Source organism: Astatotilapia calliptera, chromosome 5, assembly GCF_900246225.1.
Source record: "Astatotilapia calliptera chromosome 5, fAstCal1.2, whole genome shotgun sequence".
Lineage (NCBI taxonomy): Eukaryota > Metazoa > Chordata > Actinopteri > Cichliformes > Cichlidae > Astatotilapia > Astatotilapia calliptera.
In genome coordinates, this window is record NC_039306.1 from 6,003,413 (window position 1) to 6,021,907 (window position 18,495).

General features: G+C 42.4%; 1 protein-coding gene across 3 annotated transcripts in view; it reads left to right on the forward strand.

The window, feature by feature from the left end:
* The first annotated feature begins 3,063 nt into the window (after positions 1-3,063).
* The window catches only part of cdh22 (cadherin 22), a 200,825-nt gene continuing 185,393 nt past the window's right edge, over positions 3,064-18,495 (forward strand). For all 3 annotated transcript variants that reach the window (XM_026166885.1, XM_026166884.1, XM_026166886.1), the window contains exon 1: positions 3,064-3,305. The gene's annotated coding sequence lies outside the window, so the exon portion shown is untranslated. The remainder of the gene's footprint in view (positions 3,306-18,495) is intronic.

Consider the following 18,495-nt stretch of genomic DNA (forward strand, 5'->3'; position numbering starts at 1 on the left):
AAATCATGAATTGTCCATGGGGCTTAATATGAGATCCACTTTGAAGCAGTTCTCTCCTATAGTCTTATTTAAAAAGTTCCTTTCCATTCCTTTCCCTCCCCTGATTTGGGATCAGCTTTTGAAGCTGGTCTCCTGCAGTCTTCCATTAGATAATGAGGAGCTGTCCATGGAACTGTTTTGGAATCACCTCTGAAGCAACTATTTCCCAAAGAAGAAGTTGCTGCATTCATGCACTGCAGTACTACATGAATGCAGCTGCTTCCAGCCGCAAAGAATGATTACACTGACCTGAAAAGTCTTGATACATTGCAAGTATGTGCAGTAGTCAAACAAATGGAGCTACACTCACTATAGCATGAAACAGCTAACAGATTGCTACTTTCATTTGGCTTCACACCACCATTAAAAACAGTTCCAGTTCCTGCTTCTTTCTTGCTTTCTTTGTTCCTTCTTCAGTACAGTATGCACAGTAGCTCACATTCTTCCTTGGACGACATCTGTGCGCTATTGTTGTTTTAGAAATGATCAAATTAGCTTTAACTAGCTTGTATTGCTTGCTTGACTGAGACTGATCACACATGGGGAGCACAGTTAGTATTTGTGGGGCCTTACACAGTTTTTCACAGCATGATATTTGAAAACAGTGAGCCTTCCATTCTGCTCATTTGGGTTCAGCTTTAAAACAGCCATCTTTTACAGTCAGTTAGTCGGGCAGAAAAATAATATCTTTCCTTTAGCCTTCTTAAGGAATTCAGATGGAGTCCATGATTCTGATTTGGCAGCAGCTTACACTGAGCCTGCTCCATATTAGAGCACATACTGATGATATGGCAAGTAGCTCCTCTGTGCTGTACATGAAACACTCACTTTATTAACAATGTAGAGAAAGGGGTTTTTTTTCTTTGCATACATAAATTAGGAACATCAATGCATCTGGGTCCCTTTCTATTGGGAGAAATGACTATTGGTTTTATGACAGTGCAAAAGGAACTGGAAGCACAATTAGAATGCTGCAAACAGATGGTTAAAATACTTATGAGTGGGGGAGGGTGAACTACCTTTATTATCGATATTTGATTAGTGCTTTTCTTTGAGTCATTTATCAATGTTTCATAGTCAAGTTCTGGTGGAATATCGGGGTAACACTAATGTTATCTTCTATGGACCTTTTACCTAGATACCCATTAACCTCCTCCTTCTCATTGCTTTTTCTTATTCCCTGCCAACCCCTTCACTGCCATGTATTGATTGGCTGCTGGTGGTGTCTTACAGTACTATATCTACCGATATTTATGTTTGTAGCTGCTGGTCTCCGGTTCCCATTATGGGCTTGAGCGATAGGCATGGGCAGTGTTTCAACACCTCGCTGCTGAGGAAAAATGTAATATTCAAGAGACCTGTCCTTAGTCAGCACTTCCACCCCAAGAGCTGGCTATGTAAAATGACCAGGGACAGCAAGTATAATGAAGCGCTGTGTAAAGGCTTATAAAAGATTATAAGGGATAAACACTGATTAAACAAAACTTTTAAGGAAATAGCAAATTATGTCAGATTAAGTGGTTAATGGACAAGCATTTATAGAGCACTTTTTGAATGTATGCAAACACATGCATACAAGCATAGAGCACCTATTATATGCATACAGCACCTCTAATGTTCATGCAGATACTCTCACTCCAAATGCCTCCAAATGACCAGCACTTCCTCGTGAACTGCAGTCAGTCCAGCAAATGACAGTTGGTACCATACATGATAGCTACGAAAGTGCCAAAATGCCATGAACATCATCACCAAACATTTGGTTGTGTCAATGAATAAACTTCTAAAAAATGAAGTGGATCAGTACTATGTACCATGGCCAAAAATGACAGACTGCAGTTTCACAGGACTGCTTGTTGGCAATGATTACACCCTACTTCCTAAAGCATTTAAAAACTCATATGAGTCAAAACAATTCTCCACTTGGTCATCATAAAATCCTGAGTCACAATGAATGTAACCTTTCTATCTCTTTTTCTCCAGCAACCCCCTCCTCTCTCTTGCTCTCTGAATCTACCTTCCTTTATTTAGCACCTCTCAGAGAACAGCTTCTGCACACTAGCTTTTAAAACCCTTGTTGGTACATCAGCTCCCTAACCTTCCTAACCTTACTCACTGCACCTCAGAGAGATGCCAGCTTGTTGTGATGGTAGGTAATCTGCACCTGTACCCCCCACCCCCAGCCATCCCTCCACCTCTCCCTTTTTTTCTCATGCGCTCTCCCTGTGTCTCATTCTTGTCCTTCACTGCATATTTCACTGGCACACACACTCTGATTAACAGGTGAACCACTTCAAGGGAGCGGGCATACTTGACATTTTCACCTTCTCAAATACCCAAAGAAAATTTATCTGAATACCACCTCCAGATAATGTAACACAGTCCATTGTTCTCAAGCAATTCTTCATTTCCTTTTGTTGTTGTTTTCTACCACTCCTGCTGGTCATAAAAATAGTACTGTGTTTCTCTAGGCCTACTGAAGCTGAAAACTATGATGCTTCCATTTGTCTCACTCCCCACACACAAAATCACAATCTGCTCTTTTCTAAACTTCCCACCAAGGAATAAAGGTGCATTATGGGCTTGAGGAATGCAGAACAAAATGGCAAATTTTGATAATAAACCACACAGCAGGCTGCAAAAACTTTTCTCATACAGCAAAAGCCTTTAGTTTGAAAGTCACGACTTTAGTTTTTGCTTCAGCACTCATTGCTGGAACTTACAAGCAAACCCCTGCAACTGTCTTCTGTCTGTGGACTGGAATTGTAATGGTAGTAATGATGCACAATGTGCAGTGCTCATACCATTTTGTGGTGTTCTTTTTTGGCCAGACAGTATCCGTCTTTATGACATTCAATATGTTTACATGAATATAGAGGTCAAACGAGCACGCCTTGTTTACTTTATCTTCCAGTGACCCCCATCGGTCCCCAATTCTTTCTCTCATCTCCTGTCTCTCTCTCTCTTTCCGTTTCTCTCGTCCGCTTCATTGGTAGGTTCCCTTCATCACCACCAGGGGCTTTCCATACCGCGCCGTTCCGAGAGCGGCTTTGCCTTTGCTCTCTCTGCGCTCATCGGAACAGAGACTCCAGACGCGCAGCGCGGTGGCAGACAGGGCGAGCGGAGCGTCTGTCCCTCTGATTTTCATCTGACAAGGAATCGTTTACCTTTGATTGCAGGAGAAGCGCCAAGCTGAATAACCGTTACCGTGTCCCTCTGCAACTTGTCAAGGCAAAGGCATTTGTTCTCGCCACGCGATAACAAAGGTAGGACTTTGTTTTAATTTAATGAGAAAGTTCACCGTGCGCTGGCACGCTCTTGTAACATACATTTCTGTTGGATTTTGAAAATGCCCTTTGCCTTTTAACTGTAGGAGCAAATACGAGGGAACTGCAGAAATGTACTGTGGATTTTTGTTCTTATAATACTGTGTTTGTGTGCGTGCACATGTATTGATAGAGGAAATTAGAGCCTTTGCATTTTTTAATAATAAATGTATTTAATTGAAGGTTGAACATCGCCAGCTAACTTGTTGACACTTATCACACATTTAACATTTGTCAAGCACTTGGTAATAAGCGCTGCGCAGGACACAGTCGCGATTTCGATCACATGCAATGATTTAAATAGTAATCAGACTACTCTTAACGATTGCAAGGTTACGGTAGATCCGAAAACTGTGCCCGAAATTGGTCACTCACTCTGGGACAAAACTGCACCTTCACAATTTCGTCGCATGGATTTGTAGCAACATCTTCACGGTGAAATTGGGGAGAGGTAGTGGACTATACTGTGTGCATAGATTCCGTGGTGAATGGTTGTGGAAAATTCTATTTTTAATGGTACAAACCGCAACTGACTGTAGTAGTCATAGGAATAGACAGTCTAACTGTGTATATGCACATCAGCCTTGAAGCAACAACACAAAGCCTAACAAAATGAAATAACCTAGAGGTGGGGAGGGGGGCAAAACGACTGCACGCACCTCCTGCACACTGAGATGGGTTTCCGAGGACTGCAGCCACTTGATGCGCCAACAGGATGCATCTGGGGAAGTTGGATGCGTGCCACTGTGCACTAAAGCCATGCTGTTGAATGGATGCTGACTTAAAAGCATTCTAACATCTAACTAACTAACAAAATAAACAAACAAACAAACCACAACTCTTATCTTAGTAATGTTGGGATGAACATTCACTGATAGTTATGTAGACTAAAATATTTTAGTCTCATTAAACAAAAGTCTCATTCTTGCAAATGTAACATTGTCCCTTTTTTGTATCCTTCCTTTCATTTTCTTTTTTCCTATTACTACCAATTACTTTGGGTTTACTCATTTATATTTGATATTTTAATAATTTTCAGTCTTCATGTGGATCTAATAGATATTCACAAATCAAATTAGCATCAGCCGCAATTTCTATCTCGTTTGTTTAACACATTCTGCTGGACAAGATCCAAATTTCCTGCAACATGCACATCTCAGCAGTTACTGACTGAGAATTCTGCTCCTCTCCCTCTCAACCTTTCGCTGTGCTTTGTTGCCTTCTTTTAAATTGATTTATTTTGCTCAGCCTTCCAAAATATTTGTCCACATGGCATTTAGATTTGCTTAAATATTATTTGACATTTGTTATTCTCATGAAACAGTCCCTGAAGAGACAGGCAAATGTTAGCTCAATCTAGTGTTTGCTGCTTCCCACAATTTTGGACGCATTATACTGTAAGTACTTCACAACTACAAGATTGATCAGATTTCTTCCATGCCAGCTTAATATTTGTTTTGTAGGAAGGCAGACCCTTCATCTTGGTATCTGGATGAAATACAACCTGTTCCCAACTGGAGGACTCGTGTGTGTGTGTGTGTGTGTGTGTGTGTGCTTCATATTGCTGAATATGATTTGTGACCGTGGGGTTACAGTACACTTTAAGCTAGGATATTACTCTGTGACCTTGGCTAAGGTTAGATTGGTTAAGTTTACTCCTTAAGGGTGTCTACATTCTTGACTGTATATATTAGTGTGTTTGGAAATGTGCCTTCACGTATACGTACGTCCGTTCATGTACATGGGGAGTGTGTGTATTTGTGAGACTTCAGACAGGCCTCAGTTTACCATTTATCCGTTTATCCACACCTAATTGGTGTTTGAGAAAGTGAGAGAAATGCCTGTCGTTACAATAGCCAATCGATTACTTTAATTTTCCAATTAGATGCTGATGTGTACAGGAATCTGTCAAAGAGACAGGACCTCTAGGTGAGGGCTGCGACCTTTATTGACCCTGTGTTTGAAAAATTGATTTCAGAAGTTACATTATAGGATGGCAGTCAGTTGGAGTAAAGATCAGCGCAAGTTCAGGGAGATTTATTAAACAGTTAACTATTCAGTCATTACTTTAAACATTAATCAGGGGGCTTACTAGTTTTCTGCCATGTTGGAATAAATTTTCCACTTGCTGCAGCATCTGGAGGTTGTGTGTGTGTTTGTGTGCTTTAATTATTTATTTGTAATTGTGAAATTGCTTTATCAACTGAACCTATCTTATGCATGCAGTGACTGTGCGCTTTGTGATTTTATTTTGTATAAGGTTGTTTAAACAATTTTAAGAGGATCTGATATACAGGAATACGTACACCCCCCCCCCCCCCCCCCCCCACCTTCCTCCCACACACACACACACACACACACACACACACACACACACACACACACACACACACACACACACACACACACACACGCAGAATACCAAACATTTTCTTCAAGGAATTTATTTGCTATTCTACTGTCCATTAGAGACACATATCTGCTTTCGTAGTCTAACTATTCAGCTGGTGGTCTAACCAGCATGTACATTACAAGGGCCATGTAGCAGTAACCCAGATGGCAGGATAGGCTGATTGTGATTTATGTACCAAAAGTGAATGCATTACAGTGAGCTTCTGGAGTCAGTGCCAAATCCAGTGTGAAATTTTCACATGTGTTTTTAACACAAACAGGCATAGATGCACAAAATATAAGCTTACTTACATAAAAAGCCTGATGTGTGTGCATCAAGCAATGGCTCAGTTTCTCTGTCTCTCCTTTCTTCAGTCTATGTCTTGCTTTTTATCTCACCCTTTGTCACATACACAAACATGCACGTGAACAAACACACAGCTCCCCTGAAAAATCGTTTCGATGAAGCAGTCCACCATTGTGAGACATTGATTACCGTTTACCAAGCCTGCGCATAAATGTAGTGTTAAAGGAGAGATGGCTTGGATAGATACGAGAAGAGAGGGAGGAAAATGAAAGAGTGCTGGAACTAGAAAGAGAAAAGGGGAGCAAAAGAGGCTGATAGATGGCAGTGATGTGGCACTAAAGATGATATAGACGAGCGTAAACGTGAGTTTGTTGTTTTTTCTTTTCTCTTCATGCCTGACAAAAAAAAGTACCGATTAGACCAACTAATTGATTCATACTTATGATTAGGAACCTAGTTCATAGTGAAAAAACATATACATAATCTCTGTCTCTCTCTCTATCTAATACCCTCTAATACACACAGACTCACACACAAACACACCCATATACACTATAACACACATATTCACACTCCTCACTGCTCACACCTGCTGTCTTGTTGGCGGTCAGGAACGGTCAGCCCTTAGTCACTTCATTACCCCCTCCGGGCAGGGACTGCATCAACCGTATTACTGCTTGAGCTCTGTGATGGAATCACTAGGTAGAAGGAGACAGAGAGCTTAAGGCCATGGACCGGCTCCATGGTTGATTTTCCAGCGCTGTTTGCAACTGATTTCAAGAAGAGCGTTACAGGCAATACTTTGATCCAGCAATTTTCGAATACTGTGGCTTTTACTCAGGAAACTCAGCTGCTTTTACTTGTGATGAAACAAGTCACTCATACCTTTTTATTTGGTCACTGTTGAGGCTGTTTTGCAGCAAGCTAGTCAACAATGATTCAACAGTGCAGTTTATGTTGTCATCATCATGCCTTATTTTGTGTCCTTCAAGTTAAAAGAAAAAGAATAAAATTTCTGTATAAGCTTGTTTTTGTATAACAAGTAACTCTTGTATAAGAGTTGGATGAGAAGATTGATACTGCTTCCATATCTATATACTCTAAATATAAATCTACAGTGACTGGGCCATATACTTAGCTTAGCATAGTTTGGATTAGCGTAAAGAGTGGACGCATCGGAACGCAGCAAGCCAGGATTAGCAAAAACAAAAGGGACTCAAAATCATTACTAGTTAGTAATAAGTTATGTCCCCATTTTTTAAACTGTAAACATGTGAAAATGATATGTTGTTGTGAGGCTAAAATAACTGCTTTTTCTATCAAAAAGATAAATGCCTCATGTTTAGCTAACAGCCATAAGAATGATTTAGTATTCCAGTCTAACTCATTTGCAAATAATGTTTATTTTCCTTGCCGTGATTGTCTAATTCTAAGTTTTAATTATTATTTGATCATCTGTTTTTATTTAAACAGATGCTAATTTTGTGCTCCAAAAACAGTATAAACATGCACGTGGAAGTCATGCCCCTATTGTTACTGATAAATTCTGCTAGTTTTGCACAGTTAGACAGACCAAACATAAGCATGTAAACACAAACAAATGCCGAGCAGTTTTTATGTTCATCTGTTGTATCAGATGGATGCTTTTATTGCTTTATATTGGAAAATAAGTTAAAATGCATTGCTATAAATTTTTATAATGTTTTAACTTAAATGTTTATCTCTCTCTGTGTGTGTATCTATATCTATATCTATATAATTCTATCTATCTATGTAATTATCTATATATCTTTGTAAGTACAATAAGTAAGGGTAAAAATCACACCTGAGCAATGCATGTGACTAGTTTCTCCATACAGGGGGCATCTTAAAGCCGTCATCACCAACAAAGGTTTGTTTTCTTTGCACGTGCAGTTTGGATGGTTGGTGAGAATTCCATGTCAAGTATATTTACTTTGAAAATTGGTGACATGATGCAAGAAAAAAAATATATATAAGAATTATATACAAGAATTATACAAGCAATGCTCTTCACTGATAAGTTTTGGATGAAGCAGGTTATATCCTGGACAAGTCACCAGTCTACCGCAGGGCAAGTATTCATGCTCACAGCCAATTTAGAATCACCAGTTGACCTAACAAGCTTATCTTTGAACTGTGGGACAGAGCCAGAGTACCCAGAGACAACCCACACAGGCACAGGGAGAGCATGCAAATGCCACACAGAATGGCCTTGGCTGGCTGGCAAGTTTGAGCTCGGTGATAGTACAAACCACTGCATCATTGTGCCAACAAGTACAAGAAATACAACACTCACAATACTGTACTCCCAAAATTTACTTAAAAAAGAGAGAGTAAGAAGAGGAGCAAATGGATACCAACAATATTCAGTATCTGATAAAATTGATATAGGTAAAGTCTAAAAACATTTGGAAATACAAAGGCAATTTTCATAGATAACCTTTTTCTTTATGTTTTTTACTATTGGTACTATTGCTACTACTACTACTAGTGGTGGAAGAATACGGTAGATTATGTTATATATGTTTGGAGTTTTGTAAAATTTGCTTTTTGTGTGCTTCAGAAAAAAACAGCTTCTATGCACTACTGCTGGCAAATGGGCAGATTCTTATATAGCGCTTCTCTGTTGTAATTGAGCACTCAATACAACATGCCTCATTCATACAAGCACCTTTTTATCTAAAATTCGTTCCAATGGACAAATCAGAGAGCAATTTGAAGTTCAGCATCTTGCCTAAGGATATTTTGGCACGCAGACTGGAACAGACAGGGATTGAACCACCAACTTTCCAGTTAACAAATGACCTGCTCTATCGTCTGAGCTACAGTCACCCCTTTTGAAAATATCCATAGTGATAGGTTACGCTCAATGCAATAATGTGCATATTGCACTTGACACACAGTACACTTGTGATAGTTGAAGAAACGTTTCACACAGTCAGTTCTTCCACTGTGCTTTTGTTTGTTCCTCTGTTTTTTCTACCTAAATGTGTATGATTTCCTAGAGCCAGGATTTCATCTCTGGTGATGGGATCCAGACTTACTCAATCTGTGTTCATAGCTGGTCTGCCTGGCCTGTGTTTGTGCCTCTTGCACTGGAGTAGGAAGAACAACTGCTTTGTAAACAGGCAGTTCTTCACCTGGATGTCACGGTTCACAGAGACTCTTCCTCTGAGTCTGGCATAACCCCATTGGCAGAGCTTACAGTGGTGTATTTCTGAATCAGTGTCGACTTTGGAAGGATGAAGGCTGCCAAGGTAGGGAAAGTCATCCGCATTTTGTGGCTGAAATGCTTGATATCTTTCGAGATACATAACTTCAGTGAATCACATGCAAACATCCACACGCGAGCGCGCACATATATAAGGGTATTTTTTTCATATGTTAGAGATTAAAATGAACAAAGGATTAGAGGTGATGCGAAGAGGAGCAAGTTATTATCATATTGGTTTGTTTGCTCTTCTCATAACCCAGTGTGAGAAGAGCACTGGGGTCATTTTAATAAGTAAACAGTCATCTCTCAATCATAGCTTATTTTATGCTCTGTTCAGCATGTAAAACTAATGCCAGTAAACACAAATTTGATTCCGTTTAACAGGGAAATCTGTGCTTTTTTGTGTACTTTTTGTCCGTAGTTCCAATTATCTACTCTCAGTGTAAAGTGACATTTTTTGAGGACTGTAGATGCTCATTGATTAGTGTCCCTGAAATTAGATCTATGATAAGCTGTCACTTTTAAAGGCTTACAGATTGAGTCGAGTACAGCCATTAACAGGAAGGACCTCTTACTTACATGACTTCCAAAATAGACCATGTAATGCATCATTATTAAGATACACATACGATAATTGGTCGACTTGGCTGAATAAGTTAAAAGCAGAACAATTTTTAGAAACTAAAGTGGCAAAGATGTGTATCAGTTTGTTCCCCTTTGTGACTAAGAATCAGTTTATTAATGTTATGTTATGACTAATAGCCAGAATTCAGTGTTTCTTTGTGTGAATGTTTGAATGACTCTTATTCAGTCATTAGCTTGCTGCCTGGGAACAAGAAGGAGTTTTATCCATTTGCTACTTTTACCTGTCATAGTTCAAATGTATGGATGTTAGTTTAATATGAGACTACAGATTGTCCCTAGATGTGATTGTGAGTACAAATGAGTGTGTGTCCATGTCAGTTCATTTGTGAACTGGCAGCCTGTCAAGGGTATTTTCCTGCCTTCTGTGCTGTCTATGCTGGGACAGACTCCAGCACCTTCTGACCCTGAGTAGGAATAAGCGGATAAGACAATGGATGAATGAGCAAACATCAATGCTGAATTTGTATATTTGTCGAAATTACCCTCCAAAGCTTTTCATTTACTGTCTGGTAATGCAGCCTAGCAACAGACAGTTGGCTTCAGTGAGTGGCTAATACAGGCTTTGGGTAGTTCTCTTTGTCTTTCTCACACTCTTACTTTGTTCTCATTCTCATTTCTTTCTGGCAGGACTGCAAACTTGTGACTGATGAATGGTCCTGGCACACTGTTGTTTGTTATCACATAGAGCTAAATGCACAACCCTAATATTTTCATTTCTTTGTTTTTATAAATGTAATTATTTATCCCAGTAAACTTTCATCCATCCATCCATTCGCTTCCGCTTATCCTTTTCAGGGTCGCGGGGGGCGCTGGAGCCTATCCCAGCTGTCATAGGGCGAGAGGCAGGGTACACCCTGGACAGGTCGCCAGTCTGTCGCAGGGCCAACACACAGGGACAGACAACCATTCGCACTCACATTCATTCGAACATTCACACCTAGTGACAATTTGGATTATCCAATTAACCTATCCCCACAAGCTGCATGTCTTTGGACGGTGGGAGGAAGCCGGAGTACCCGGAGGGAACCCACGCAAACACGGGGAGAACATGCAAACTCCACACAGAAAGACCCCGGCCTGATGGTGGAATTGAACTCAGGACCTTCTTGCTGTGCGGCAACAGTGCTAACCACCGTGCTGCCGGTAAACTTTCAATTGAGATTAAAAAAAAAAAACTTTTTTCAAGTGTGACCTGGCAGCAGAGATGCAACTTTTGTTGCATCATTTTTTTAAACAGGTCTAAAGATTAGTTGGTGAACTCCTTGGCAATCTCCAGTTGGAAAAAAATGTTTTTTGGAGGTTGCTAGCTGTCACTAAGTGAAGTCACAACGTGTGTGCTGCACCAAATCCCGCTTGGTTTGCACGGACAAGGCTGACTTGTCTGCAAACGCTCCCTAACCACTGAGTTGTAGGGAAACTTGAAAAAGTGTGCTGCAAACTGAAAAAAGAGACTATTTGCATTCAAAATAAAAGTTGTCCCTTTGGGAAGACAGCACATTTCAAAAGACAAAACTTTAATTTGAAGGTGAATGGTCTCTGTCTCTGCTTTGCATTGAATTCTTCACAGTTTCATTACTACTTAGCCTGTAGTTGACAAGCTGGTGGCTTCCATGCAAACTACAAACTGGGGGAACCTGCTAGCAGCTAAAGCAATCATAAGGTTTTCATTGCAAAAGTATATAACTCTTTGTGGTCCATTCCACCTAGTGACAGTCATACCTCTCATAAATATTTGCCAACTGGTTGGGGATGCACTTTTGTTTCAGGTTGTTACCAGGTGTTTGCTGACTGGTCTCTACTCCTGTGTGACTGGGATTTCAGCAAATGATTTCACAGCAACCTCCAGAAACCAATAACAACCAGTTGGGGAATACTCATTTTTCCCCAGCGACCAGTGATTGCCAAATGGCGCTATCCGGTCTTCCTTACTAATTGACATAGTGGAAAACATATAGTAATAATAAATGTATATGCAAAACATCACAATCATAGTATGGGAGAAAATACAATATTAATAACTGGAAATATGATAGAGCAGTTAAGTTCCGTGGTAATTTCATTTTAAAGATTTTTTTTATCATGAAAACTGAAAGTGACACAGTTTTGGGTGCTTGGACAAAGAAGATATGTCTAAACAAATAATCCTACTACATAATAAATAGTTCTATCAGATTAGTGATGATTATTTTATTTCTTTTCATTTATTCTTTGTTTAGCAATTTAATAAAGCCCAAATATGTGTATGGAAACAACTAGTGTTTTTAATATTTCTGGATTTATGTATCTAGGCTCCATTGTCATATAGGTATTTGTCACATGAAAGACCAAACAAAACTACAGAATCTCTATAAGCTTTGCAAACAGGGAAAGAGCTCAGAATGCAGAAAAAAAAACCAATAAATTGTGCACTATTATAATCAATAAAGGTTACTCTGTATCTGGACTGACAAAGAATACCAGGTGTGTGGTAAGTGGCAGCTTTAAGAAATGTGTTTGCAGCCAGCATGGATATCACTTCCTCCGGGCAAAGTAATAACTCTTAATACAGCCCTTTTAGGGACTCCTTGGGAGTGGAACTAAGTTGTTTTCCAGTGTGACACTGTTGGCACTTCATAGAGGTATAATGGAAAAGACATCCTTAAATAATTGCAGTTAAAGTGATACTGAGCTGTTGGAATGAATTTCAGGCTTGATAAAATGTTCCCTTTAAAAAATATCACATCATCAAAATGACAAATTTGATGATGCAATGATGTTTTTCTCTGTAGTAAAGGGGTTATGAAATCTTCAGGTATGACTGTATAGAGTTGATCACATAACAATACTTTTCATCTTACTGCCACATAAAAGTACTTACAAACAAACACAAAAAGAACACACATTTTTAAGTTTTCATGTGTTTGCTGAATTATGCATTGATAACATATTCATGTGGATTGTTCTACATTATTACTAATGGTATAAGCTAGGGCTGCTCAATTAATCGAATTTTAATCACGATTACGATCTGGTCTTTCAAGGATCATTAAAAATGACTGAGCCGATTATTAGCCCCTCCCTCGTGCTTTACTGTCCCGCTGCTCCGTGCGGCAAATCGAGCGCACCTCTCTGCATTTCGAACACGCGTCACAACAATTAAGAGGACCCGAGGGAAGCTTGGAAAGCTAAGCAGAAGTTATTTGGAGAGGAGAGTGACTGCTGTTGGTTGAAAAGAGAGGTAAAAAAAAAACTTCAGTGGTGTGGAAACATTATGGGTTCGCGGAGTCAGACGTGGATCAAGTAGACACAGTGTGTAAACTTTGCTACGGTGTAATAGCTGCACCACAGAGCAACACTGCAAAGTTCACTAAACACAGATGTTTACATTTTTCATTTATTTATTATATTGCAAACATTTGCACTGTTATCAGTATTTGCACACTATTTTATATTATTTTTTAAAGTCATTATTCAATACATTGTTATTGTTAACCCCTTAAATCCCTGTAGAACTGGAACCGCGTAAGCTAGCGCAATAATTTTTTTGCATATAAAACCGGAGGAGTTGTACTTACATCTTATGCCATCAGCTTGTCCTAGGTCACGGTTAAGCTTTGCAAATATTGCATAAAAAGCGCTTGCAGGAACAAAAACATAATATTCCAGAAACACGCTTTGCCGATCCGATCAGCTGTTCCTAACACTTCCCACATTGAAACAGACATCAGCACGAACTATCGCATGTCCGCTATTTCCTGCCTGAAACCGGAAGTGATGTCATTTTCGCGGAAAATGTAGTTTTTTACTTGTAGGCCTTAAAAGCCTATACTGGTCATGTTTGACTTTTCTGAATAGTTTCTGGGATGCTTAGAACTCGAATTGCACTGCTGGAAATAGTTTATTTTGATGCACATGCTGTTTTCTTTGCAAATTTGCATCATAGGATTGTTTTTTCGTTTTTCCTGCAGTATATAAAAATTGCTGTATCTCCAAAAAAAAAACTATGAAGACACTCAAAATAAATTTCCTGTTGTTGTAAACTATTTTTTGCAACTTTTTTGTATTTAAAGTTTTGAGGGATAAACCTCTTAAATTTCTCTAAGTAGAAATATATGTAAAAAAACCAAAAACGATTTTCAATTTTTTTGTAGTTTATTGCACTTTTTTTTTACAATTAATGTAGTTACTATGGACTTAATACATACATATTATTAAAATATGGGCTATAACAGTTGTATTGATGTATAGCAACTTGAAATGCTCCCACAAATGGCACTACAGCATGTAAAAAAAATAATATAAGCTCTGGCGTACTTGGTTCTATAGGTCTTAAAGGGTTAAATAAATATCGTCAAATAATCAAGATCTCAATTTCAGTGAAAATAATCGTGATTATCATTTTTGCCATAATCGAGCAGCCCTAGTTTACACTGTTTACACACACACAAAAGAAAAAGAATACATACAAATACATACACTCACACACCTGCATGCACACAAATATGTGTAGAGCTATCATACAGCCTTCGTGCTGAAAAGTTCAATAGTTTCTTCCCTTTTCTTGTTATTGAAAACTTTAGCATGCAGTGGCCAACCAGTTTCAGCAGTTTTTAATGTAGGTTCAAATAAATACAATTCAGAGAGAATTACTTGGAAGAATGTCTCCATGGCCATCGGTACACTCTTCTTGAGCTTTGTGACGGTACCAACATTATCGAGGTCAATCTGCTTGAGTAATCACCCTGCATAGCAGATTTTGATCAGGAATTCTCCCCTGGCGTCATTGCCCACCTTCCATCCATCCATCCATCCATTTTCATCCGCTTTGTCCGGGGCCGGGTCGCGGGGGCAGCAGCCTAAGCAAAGAGGCCCAGACCTCCCTCTCCCCAGCCACCTCCTCCAGCTTATCCGGGGGAATACCAAGGCGTTCCCAGGCCAGCCGAGAGATATAATCTCTCCAGTGTGTCCTGGGTCTGCCCCGGGGCCTCCTCCCGGTGGGACATGCCTGGAACACCTCACCCAGGAGGCGCCCAGGGGGCATCCTTGTCAGATGCCCGAACCACCTCAGCTGGCTCCTTTCGATGTGGAGGAGCAGCGGCTCTACTCTGAGCCCCTCCCGGATGGCCGAACTTCTCACCCTATCTCTAAGGGAGAGGCCAGCCACCCTTCGGAGGAAGCTCATTTCTGCCGCTTGTATCCGCGATCTCGTTCTTTCGGTCACTACCCACAGCTCGTGGCCATAGGTGAGGGTAGGGACGTAGATCGACCGGTAAATTGAGAGCTTCGCTTTTACACTCAGCTCCCTCTTCACCACGACGGACCGGTGCAGCGTCCGCATTACTGCAGCTGCAGCCCCAATCCGTCTGTCGAGCTCCGGCTCCCTTCTCCCATCACTCGCGAACAAGACCCCGAGATACTTGAACTCCTCCACTTGGGGCAGGAACTCATCCCCGACCCGGAGTGGGCACTCCACCCTTTTCCGGCTGAGAACCATGGCCTCAGATTTGGAGGTGCTGATCCTCATTCCCGCTGCTTCACACTCGGCTGCGAACCGCTCCAGTGCGAGCTGGAGGCCCTCACCCGATGAAGCCAACAGAACCACATCATCTGCAAAAATCAGAGATGAGATTCTGAGGCCACCAAAGCGAAAGCCCTCCGCCACTTGGCTGCGCCTAGAAATCCTGTCCATAAAAATTATGAACAGAACCGGAGACAAAGGGAAGCCCTGGCGGAGCCCATCACCCACCGGGAACGAGTCCGACTTATTGCCGGCAATGCGAACCAAGCTCTTGCAACGGTTGTATAGTGTCCAGAACATATGGTCGCAGGTCTGCTGATACGATTACAAAATCGATCATCGACCTACGGCCTAGAGCATCCTGGTGCCACGTGCACTTATGGACACTCTTATGTTCGAACAGGGTGTTCGTTATGGCCAAACTGTGATTAGCACAGAAGTCCAATAACAGAGCACCGCTCGGGTTCAGATCAGGGAGGCCGTTCCTCCCAATCACACCCCTCGCTGTCGTTACCCACGTGAGCATTGAAGTCTCCCAGCAGGACAACAGAGTCTCCAGCACCCTCCAGCACCCCCCCCCCCCCCAGGGACTCTAAGAAGGCTGGGTACTCTGAACTGCCACTCGGCGCATAAGCGCAGATGACAGTCAGGACCCGTTCCCCGACCCTAAGGCGCAGGGAACAAACCCTCTCGTCCACCGGGAAAAACCCCAACGTACCGGCAGCAAGCCGAGGGGATATTAGGATACCCACCCCAGCCCGCCGCCTCTCACCAGGGGCAACTCCAGACTGAGACAGAGTCCAGCCCCTCTCCAGGAGACTGGTTCCAGAGCCCAAGCCATGTGTAGAGGTGAGCTCGACTATATCTAGCCGGTACCTCTCAACCTCACGCACTAACTCAGGCTCCTTCCCCACCAGAGAGGTGACATTCCATGTCCCTATTGCCAGTCTTGGCAGCCGGGGGTCAGTCCGCCAGGGCCTCCACTCCTGGCCGCCACCCGGCACACAATGCACCCAACCCCTATGGTGCCTCGTGCGGGTGGTGGGCCTGCGGGAGGATGGGCCCATGTCTCCTCTTCGGGCTGTGCCCGGCCGGGCCCCATGGACTAAGGCCCGGCCACCAGACGCTCGCCCTCGGGCACCCTCCCCGGGCCTGGCTCCAGGGCGGGGCCCCGGTAACCCTATCCCGGGCAGGGTAAACTGTTCCCTCGATGTCCTTTTCATAAGGGTCTTATGAATCGCTCTTTGTCTGGTCCCTCACCCAGGGCCAATTTGCCATGGGAGACCCTACCAGGGGGCAAAAGCCCCCAGACAACATAGCCCCTGGGATCCCTGTGACACACAAACCCCTCCACCACGACAAGGAGGGGTGTTGCCCACCTCTCAATTTTAAATACATGTAGACATTGAGGGCTATCAGGAGGGGCAATGCTCTTACCTGCTGCTCTCTGGCAGGTAGCTCCATGCCCTCCTGGGTTTTAAATGCACCTTAGAACACACATGCATCAACACTACATATGAGCGGGCGGAGGGAGGTTTGGAGTCTTCACATACCGCCGTTCTCTGCAGCCTGTTGGAGCAGGGGGGCTGGGAGGAGGAGTTGGCCATCCAATTGGGGTCTGGAATGTGGGGCCTCCCTGCTGCTGCCGAGTCGGGGCAGTCTGCTTCTCTCCACCCCAGGGAAAAGGGTAACACCACCTGGGTCTGGGTGCAGTTTCCCCCTCCAGGGGCAAGGGTACCTAGACCTGGGGAGTGTGATTGTACAGTGGGGCAAAAAAGTATTTAGTCAGCCACCGATTGTGCAAGTTCCCCCACTTAAAATGATGACAGAGGTCAGTAATTTGCACCAGAGGTACACTTCAACTGTGAGAGACAGAATGTGAAAAAAAATCCATGAATTCACATGGTAGGATTTGTAAAGAATTTATTCGTAAATTAGGGTGGAAAATAAGTATTTGGTCACCTCAAACATGGAAAATCTCTGGCTCTCACAGACCTGTAACGTCTTCTGTAAGAAGCTTTTCTGTCCCCCACTCGTTACCTGTATGAATGGCACCTGTTTGAACTCATCATCTGTATAAAAGACACCTGTCCACAGCCTCAAACAGTCAGACTCCAAACTCCGCCATGGCCAAGACCAAAGAGCTTTCGAAGGACACCAGGAAAAGTATTGTAGACCTGCACCAGACTGGGAAGAGTGAATCTACAATAGTCAAGCAGCTTGGTGTGAAAAAATCAACTGTGGGAGCAATCATCGGAAATTGGAAGACATACAAGACCACTGATAATCTCCCTCGATCTGGGGCTCCACGCAAGATCTCATCCCGTGGGGTCAAAATGATCATGAGAACGGTGAGCAAAGATCCCAGAACCACACGGGGGGACCTGGTGAATGACCTGCAGAGAGCTGGGACCAAAGTAACAAAGGTCACCATCAGTAACACACTACAACGGCAGGGAATCAAATCCCGCAGTGCCAGACGTGTACCGCTGCTGAAGCCAGTGCATGTCCAGGCCCGTCTGAAGTTTGCCAGAGAGCACATGGATGATACAGCAGAGGATTGGGAGAATGTCATGTGGTCAGATGAAACCAAAGTAGAACTTTTTGGTATAAACTCAACTCGTCGTGTTTGGAGGAAGAAGAATACTGAGTTGCATCCCAAGAACACCATACCTGCTGTGAAGCATGGGGGTGGAAACATCATGCTATGGGGCTGTTTTTCTGCCAAGGGGACAGGACGACTGATCCGTGTTAAGGACAGAATGAATGGGGCCATGTATCGTGAGATTTTGAGCCAAAACCTCCTTCCATCAGTGAGAACTTTGAAGATGAAACGAGGCTGGGTCTTCCAACATGACAATGATCCAAAACACACCGCCCGGGCAACAAAGGAGTGGCTCCGTAAGAAGCATTTGAAAGTCCTGGAGTGGCCTAGCCAGTCTCCAGACCTCAACCCCATAGAAAATCTGTGGCGGGAGTTGAAAGTCCGTGTTGCTCGGCGACAGCCCCAAAACATCACTGCTCTCGAGAAGATCTGCATGGAGGAATGGGCCAA